We start from the raw sequence: 7,253 nt of genomic DNA on the forward strand, positions 1-7,253 counted from the left end.
CATCCTGGCATGCATGTTTCCTCCATTCTGGCATGCATGTTTCCTACATCCTGGCATGCATGTTTCCTCCATTCTGGCATGTATGTTTCTCCATCCTGGCATGCATGTTTTCCCCATCCTGGCATGCATGTTTCCTCCATCCTGGCATGCATGTTTCCTCCATTCTGGCATGCATGTTTCCTCCATCCTGGCATGCATGTTTTCCCCCTCCTGGCATGCATGTTTCCTCCATCCTGGCATGCATGTTTCCTCCATTCTGGCATGCATGTTTCCTCCATCCTGGCATGCATGTTTTCCCCCTCCTGGCATGCATGTTTTCCCCATCCTGGCATGCATGTTTCCTCCATCCTGCCATGCATGTTTCCCCCATCCTGGCATGCATGTTTCCTCCATCCTGCCATGCATGTTTCCTCCATCCTGGCATGCATGTTTCCTCCATCCTGGCATGCATGTTTTCCCCATCCTGGCATGCATGTTTCCTCCATCCTGGCATGTATGTTTTCTCCATCCTGGCATGTATGTTTCCTCCATTCTGGCATGCATGTTTCCCCATCCTGGCATGCATGTTTCCTCCATCCTGGCATGCATGTTTTCCCAATCCTGGCATGCATGTTTCCTCCATCCTGGCATGCATGTTTCCCCATCCTGGCATGCATGTTTTCCCCATCCTGGCATGCATGTTTTCCCCATCCTGGCATGCATGTTTCCTCCATCCTGGCATGCATTGTTCCCCATCCTGGCATGAATGTTTCCCTATCCTGGCATGCATGTCCCCACCCCATGCTGTCATGTGCGTTCCCCCACCCCATGCTGTCATGTGCGTTCCCCCTCCCCCACCCCATGCTGTCATGTGCGTTCCCCCACCCCATGCTGTCATGTGCGTTCCCCCACCCCCACCCCATGCTGTCATGTGCGTTCCCCCACCCAAACCCCATGCTGTCATGTGCGTTCCCCCACCTCCACCCCATGCTGTCATATGCGTTCCCCCTCCCCCACCCCATGCTGTCATGTGCGTTCCCCCTCCCCCACCCCACGCTGTCATGTGCGTTCTCCCACCCCCACCCTACGCTGGCATGTGTGTTCTCCCCCACCCCATGCTGTCATGTGCGGTATCCCACCCCCACCCCATGCTGTCATGTGCTGTATCCCACGCTAGCACTGCGCCCCCCCCCCCCACCTTGGCACAGCCGCACACGTGTTATAAAAAAAAAAGCAACACACAACTCACCTTCCTGCACACGCTCCCCCACCGCGCGCCGCTGGGTCCTCAGTCCCCACGTGGCCAGAAGACGTCATTACGCCGGCGCCGCTTACAGACGCTCCTCCGTCTCCTAGGCAACACACCTGCAGCCTGGGGGAGGAGGAGTGTCAGAGCGAGGAGAAATGTCTCCTCCGCTCCAACACAGTTTTGATCTGCCGGCGCGACTGCACTAGCAGATCAAAACTGCAGGATCAGGCGACAGCACGCGTGCCATAGGTTCGCCATCACTGGTCTATCAGATACCCCTATTACTAACCCAGTAGGAGTAAAATAAAAATCACACACACAGGAAGAAATAGTATATTTGAATAAAGACTCCCTCACACGCCATCGTTCACAATTTATTGATTTAAAAAATGCTCGAAGTCCCGATGTAATCCAATGGTATAATGTCCCATGACGTCCATCGAATTCTATGGAGCCTCCGTTCTCAGAACAAAGTTCTATATGTCACTCGCAGTCAGTGCCAGACATGGAATATCTCAGAAGTGTAAGAAATTCCGGGTCTGCCACTGACATCAAATGACCCATGGAGTCTCGTTCTGAGAACATTCTGAGAACGAGGCTCCACAGTTCATTCATGGTTAGTAGTAGGTGCAGAATTTCGCACACTTGTTTATAAGCAAAGTATGTCATTTTTATTAAACATATCCAATTTTATTAAAACATAGTTCAAATAACAGTAATGCAATATAAAAATTCCTATATTCCATGCTTGCATATTTTAGCTTTTCAGAGGGCTGAGTGTATATATTCTTGTAATTAATGTAACATGGTAGCCATAAAGCAGAACACCAAAATCTGCACTACAATATGCGCACCTTCCTTTCTGAACTTTGCACTGGCCCTGAAAAGTAGTTCCTAATTACATTGAGGATATTGGCGCACTCAGGAGAAAATGAAAAACAAACTATGTGCTCCATTTTTTCTTATTAGCTCTTATAAAAAATTAAAAACTTGGGGCTAAAAAAACATTTTAGCTGTAAAAATTTTAATTCTTTTTTCACCACTCAATGGTATAAAATTCTAAGATGTACATGCAGTGTCAATGTAGCGCCTCTGAAGCCATCAGGGAGCTACAAGGTACTGGATGCAGGGCCTACCCCCTAGGGACCCGGAAATACAGTGTTGGTAACACACAAACACTCCAGATAATCCCTGTTTTCCACAAATTATCCCTTATAGAATGGTACCAGGCTAGGGTTGGACCAATGGATGGCCGCCTAGAGGTGGAGCCACTCCAGTCCACTAGATGACCAGGTGGGAGGGGCAGACAGTGGAGAGTCAGACAGTGAAGAAGAGACACAGGAGTAGGAGTAGTGGAGGAGAATGTGTTGGAGACAGTGAAAGTGAGCAAACAGACTGACAGAAGTAAACAGTGATCTGAGGGCCCAGGCGGTTAGTTGCCGGTGGAGAATGGTGGAGTACTCCCAGAACTACGCACCAACTGGGTACAGAATCCTAAGTCAGGCAAAAGTTCCAGGCAGACCTGATAAAATATGCACAATGAGAGGACCATCAAGGACCTCACTGACCTTGAAGTTCGGGACTCAGTAGCAAAGTGAGAACCGGGGACAGGACCAGAGACTCCAATCCCACAGGGTTCACGCTACCGTCATACGGACTGCTGAATAAGACAACCAGGAGGGGAGCCGCAGCTGCTCTACACCACGGGGACCCACCAACCAAAGACAGGTGCTGGGGAAAGAAGCCACCAGGTCACTAAACCGGCACTGGGACTAAGGGGTCCTGGGGTTAAGACCAGCCAGCCTCGGGTGACCAGTTACCAGCTTACAGTGAGTAAAAAGAACAAGTTACACCGAACTCTCGTTGTGGCCTACCTTCTTTCAACACCCACCTGCAACACATATCCTCTGAGGCCTGGCCCTGCTTGTGGAGGGCCTAATATACAGGCTGCCAGTAACACCAGCCCCAGTAGTGGACATTGTGCAGTGGCAGCTCCATCCCTATAGCCGCAAAACCGCAAGTGGCGTCACGTATAAACTTTATTCAACAATCCCCTGTAAATATTCCCTTTTTCAAAAAGCACCCAGGGCATGTAACCGGGCAACAGCCACCAAAGTGACTTTCCCCAGTTATACACCGCCCAGGACTGAGTACCCCATAACTATGGGCGAGACAGCTTTTTTCCTGGCGTCACGAACAGGATTGAACTGGACCCCGTCAAACAGGGTGCCGTGTGCCTTTATAGACTGTGTTTTATGGACTGTGTTTTACTGCTTGAAAAACTGCTGCCATTTTTGGTGTAAAAAATAACTGCACCACAGCAGTGAGAAAGGCACGAAAAGAAAGCCCTGCCTCCTGGGAGTGTCCGGTTTGTAAAACGAAACCAGAAGCAGGGAGCCTGGAGGCCCTGCCACAGAATGCCTCCAGGACTATACCAAGCAACAGCATATCTGCACCGGGAGAGCGTGCAGAGAGGCTAGAGGCAGAGGTCCAACGGCTGTGCTGGACCTTGCATGCGTAGCAGGGGGCGTACATAGAAATCATGGCGCCCCACAGCAGAATTTTGAATTCACCCCCCCCCCCCCCCAAAAAAAAAGAAAAAAAATACAGTACAGACCAAAGGTTTGGACACAGCTTCTGATTCAAGGAGTTTTCTTTATTTTCATGACTCTGAAAATTGTAGATTCACACATTGAAGGCATCAAAACTATGAATTAACACATGTGGAATGAAATACTTAATAAAAAAGTGTGAAACAACTGAAAATATGTCTTATATTCTAGGTTCTTCAAAGTAGCTACCTTTTGCTTTGATTACTGCTTTGCACACTCTTGGCATTCTCTTGATTAGCTTCAAGATGTAGTTACCGGAAATGGTCTTCCAACAGTCTTGAAGGAGTTCCCAGAGATGCTTAGCACTTGTTGGCCCTTTTGCCTTCACTCTGCGGTCCAGCTCACCTCAAACCATCTCGATTGGGTTCAGGTCTGATGACTGTGGAGGCCAGGTCATCTGGTGTAGCACCCCATCACTCTCCTTCTTAGTCAAATAGCCCTTACACAGTATGGAGGTGTGTTTAGGGTCATTGTCCTGTTGAAAAATAAATGATGGTCCAACTAAACGCAAACTGGATTGAATAGCATGCCGCTGCAAGATGCTGTGGTAGCCATGCTGGTTCAGTATGCCTTCAATTTTGAATAAATCTCCAACAGTGTTCCCAGCAAAGCACCCCCACACCATCACACCTCCTCCTCCATGCTTTACGGGGGGAACCAGGCATGTAGAGTCCATCCGTTCACCTTTTCTGCATTGCACAAAGACACGGTGGTTGGATCCAAAGATCTCAATTTTGGACTCATCAGACCAAAGCACTGGTCTAATGTCCATTCATTGTGTTCTTTAGCCCAAACAAGTCTCTTCTGCTTGTTGCCTGTCCTTAGCAGTGATTTACCAGCAGCTATTTTACCATGAAGGCCTGCTGCACAGTCACTTCTTAACAGTTGTTCCAGAGATGTGTCTGCTGCTAGAACTCTGTGTGGCATGGACCTGGTGTCTAATCTGAGCTGCTGTTAACCTGCGATTTCTGAGGCTGGTGACTCGGATAAACTTATCCTCCGCAGCAGAGAGGACTTTTGGTCTTTCTTTCCTGGGGCGGTCGTCATCTGAGCCAGTTTCTTTGTAGCATTTGATGTTTTTTGCCACTGCACTTAGGGACACTTTCAAATTTTCCCAATTTTTTGGACTGACTGACCTTCATTTCTTAAAGTAATGATTGCCACTTGTTTTTCTTTACTTAGCTGCTTTTTTCTTGCCATAATACAAATTCTAAAGGCCCCGTCACACACAGAGATAAATCTTTGGCAGATCTGTGGTTGCAGTGAAATCATGGACATATTGTTCCATTTGTACACAGCTACAAACCTGGCACTGATTGTCCACAATTTCACTGCAACCACAGATCTGCCGCATATTTATCTTAGTGTGTGACAGGGCCTTAACAGTCTATTCAGTAGGACTATCAGCTGTGTATCCACCAGACTTCTGCACAACATAACTGATGGTCCCATCCCCATTTATAAGGCAAGAAATCCCACTTATTAAACCTGACAGTGCACACCTGTGAAGTGAAAACCATTTCCGGTGACTACCTCTTGAAGCTCATCAAGAGAATGCCAAGAGTGTGCTAGTTTTGATGCTTTCAATGTGAATCTACAATTTTCAGAGTCATGAAAATAAAGAAAACTCTTTGAATGAGAAGGTGTGTCCAAACTTTTGGTCTGTACTGTACATCCAGAACTTGTTACTCCATTATTCAGCCAGCATGTCTACGTTTTGTAATGGCAAGCAATATAATTGTGCCTTCTGTGTGGAGCCTCAGACCTTCCACAGCACAGACTGGAGCTGAAAATAATAGAAAAGGTTAAGTGATTTTTTTTTTTTGGCATTGTGTCTGTACATTTTCCTGTATGATGATGAGGGATATCAAAATGTATTGAGGACAATGTGATATCACAGGAGAGGTGCTACAAGGTCCTATCTAGGTGGTATAGATGTCCTGTGAGTATCCATGCTGCCTTTCAGTCAGCCTCTGATGTGTGCTGGAGATGCCAAAAGGAGAGGGGAATCCTCACTCATATCTGATGGTCATGTCCCCGGGTGAGATCATTCTGGGAGAGGATTATTTTTGAGTTATTCAATAAACTGTTTTTGAGGTAGATCCAGCTCACAAAAGAGTTAGCTCTCCTGTCCCTCGGGAATGTCTCTGCTTCAGGGTTTAGGTTTTTTAAGACATTTTTTAACAGCTGCCAGAAAGCTAATTCCAAGATATTTGAAGGAAACTAGAATCCTGTCATGGGATGAATTCATAGCAGAGTGCAACGAGATCCTCAGGATGGAGACCTTGATAGGTCAGACACTCGGCAACAAGGACAAAGTTGATGCCACGTGGGCCAAGTGGATTATGTTCAGAGACTCACTGGATATGGGTCTATGGATTCACAGGAGGCAGGTATGCGGGTAATATTCCTTTAATTCTCTTATTTCTGTACCTGGAAGGCTAACCTTGAAAATGTGGTTTTGATGTAGGAGGGCGCGTCCATTCGGGTCGGAACCCTTTGTACCCTTCCCCTTTCACCTTACTCTCACACATTTCTGTTGTCTTTAATGTCTATAAATCCTTCTCCCACCTCTTCTTCTTTATCTCTTTGTTTTTCAACTCGTTTTTCCTATTCCACATAAATACGAATTTTACTTGTTATTTTTGGTTACGAGTGACGCAGATGTAGACACAGAACTGTGGGGTTTTTTTTAGCAGCCAGCTTGAGATATATACCCTCAGCCTTCGTGCTGTGCAATTGTTTGATTCTCTTCTGCTATTCTAATAAACTTTGATTTGAACAAAATGTATTAAGGATAACTGTCATGATTTTATATTGTAGACATAGTGGATGTATTCTATAGGGGAGACCAGTAGTTTGCGCATATTGAATTGTTGGATATACAGGGGGCAAGATGCTGTATTTGGGACATCATTGCAGCCTCATTTATTGGGCAGACTGTGGTTGCTTCATACTCATAAAACATTGAGGGCACTGTGGGGATATATTGTGTGAGGGGCAGAGCTGTGTGGGAGAACTGAAAGGGCATTATTTTGTGTTGAGGAATGCACAGTGGGGGCATCGTACTGTACACGTATCGTAGGAGTAAAATCTGTAGTCGGAATTGTGGGATCATTATACTATGTGGGGGGGAACTTTGGGGGCATCATACTGAAAAGCCATTGTGGAGGTGTTGTCCTGTGAGGATGCCATTGATGGTGTGTCGTAGTAGTTGGGGCATATAGGCGCATCACTAGTTTTGTGTTCATATCACAATATGTTTCTCTCTTTACTGTCTTTAAAAGTTGTGAATTATACTCTTTATGCTAAAAAAGGTTGTTTAGGGATGAGTGGTTTGAAGGAGTTTTCAACTCAAACTTTTTCTTTGACACCTCATGATTTCTATGTACACCCCTGGTCTCATCTAATTA

Source organism: Anomaloglossus baeobatrachus, chromosome 5 (assembly GCF_048569485.1).
Source record: "Anomaloglossus baeobatrachus isolate aAnoBae1 chromosome 5, aAnoBae1.hap1, whole genome shotgun sequence".
NCBI classification, from domain to species: Eukaryota; Metazoa; Chordata; class Amphibia; order Anura; family Aromobatidae; genus Anomaloglossus; species Anomaloglossus baeobatrachus.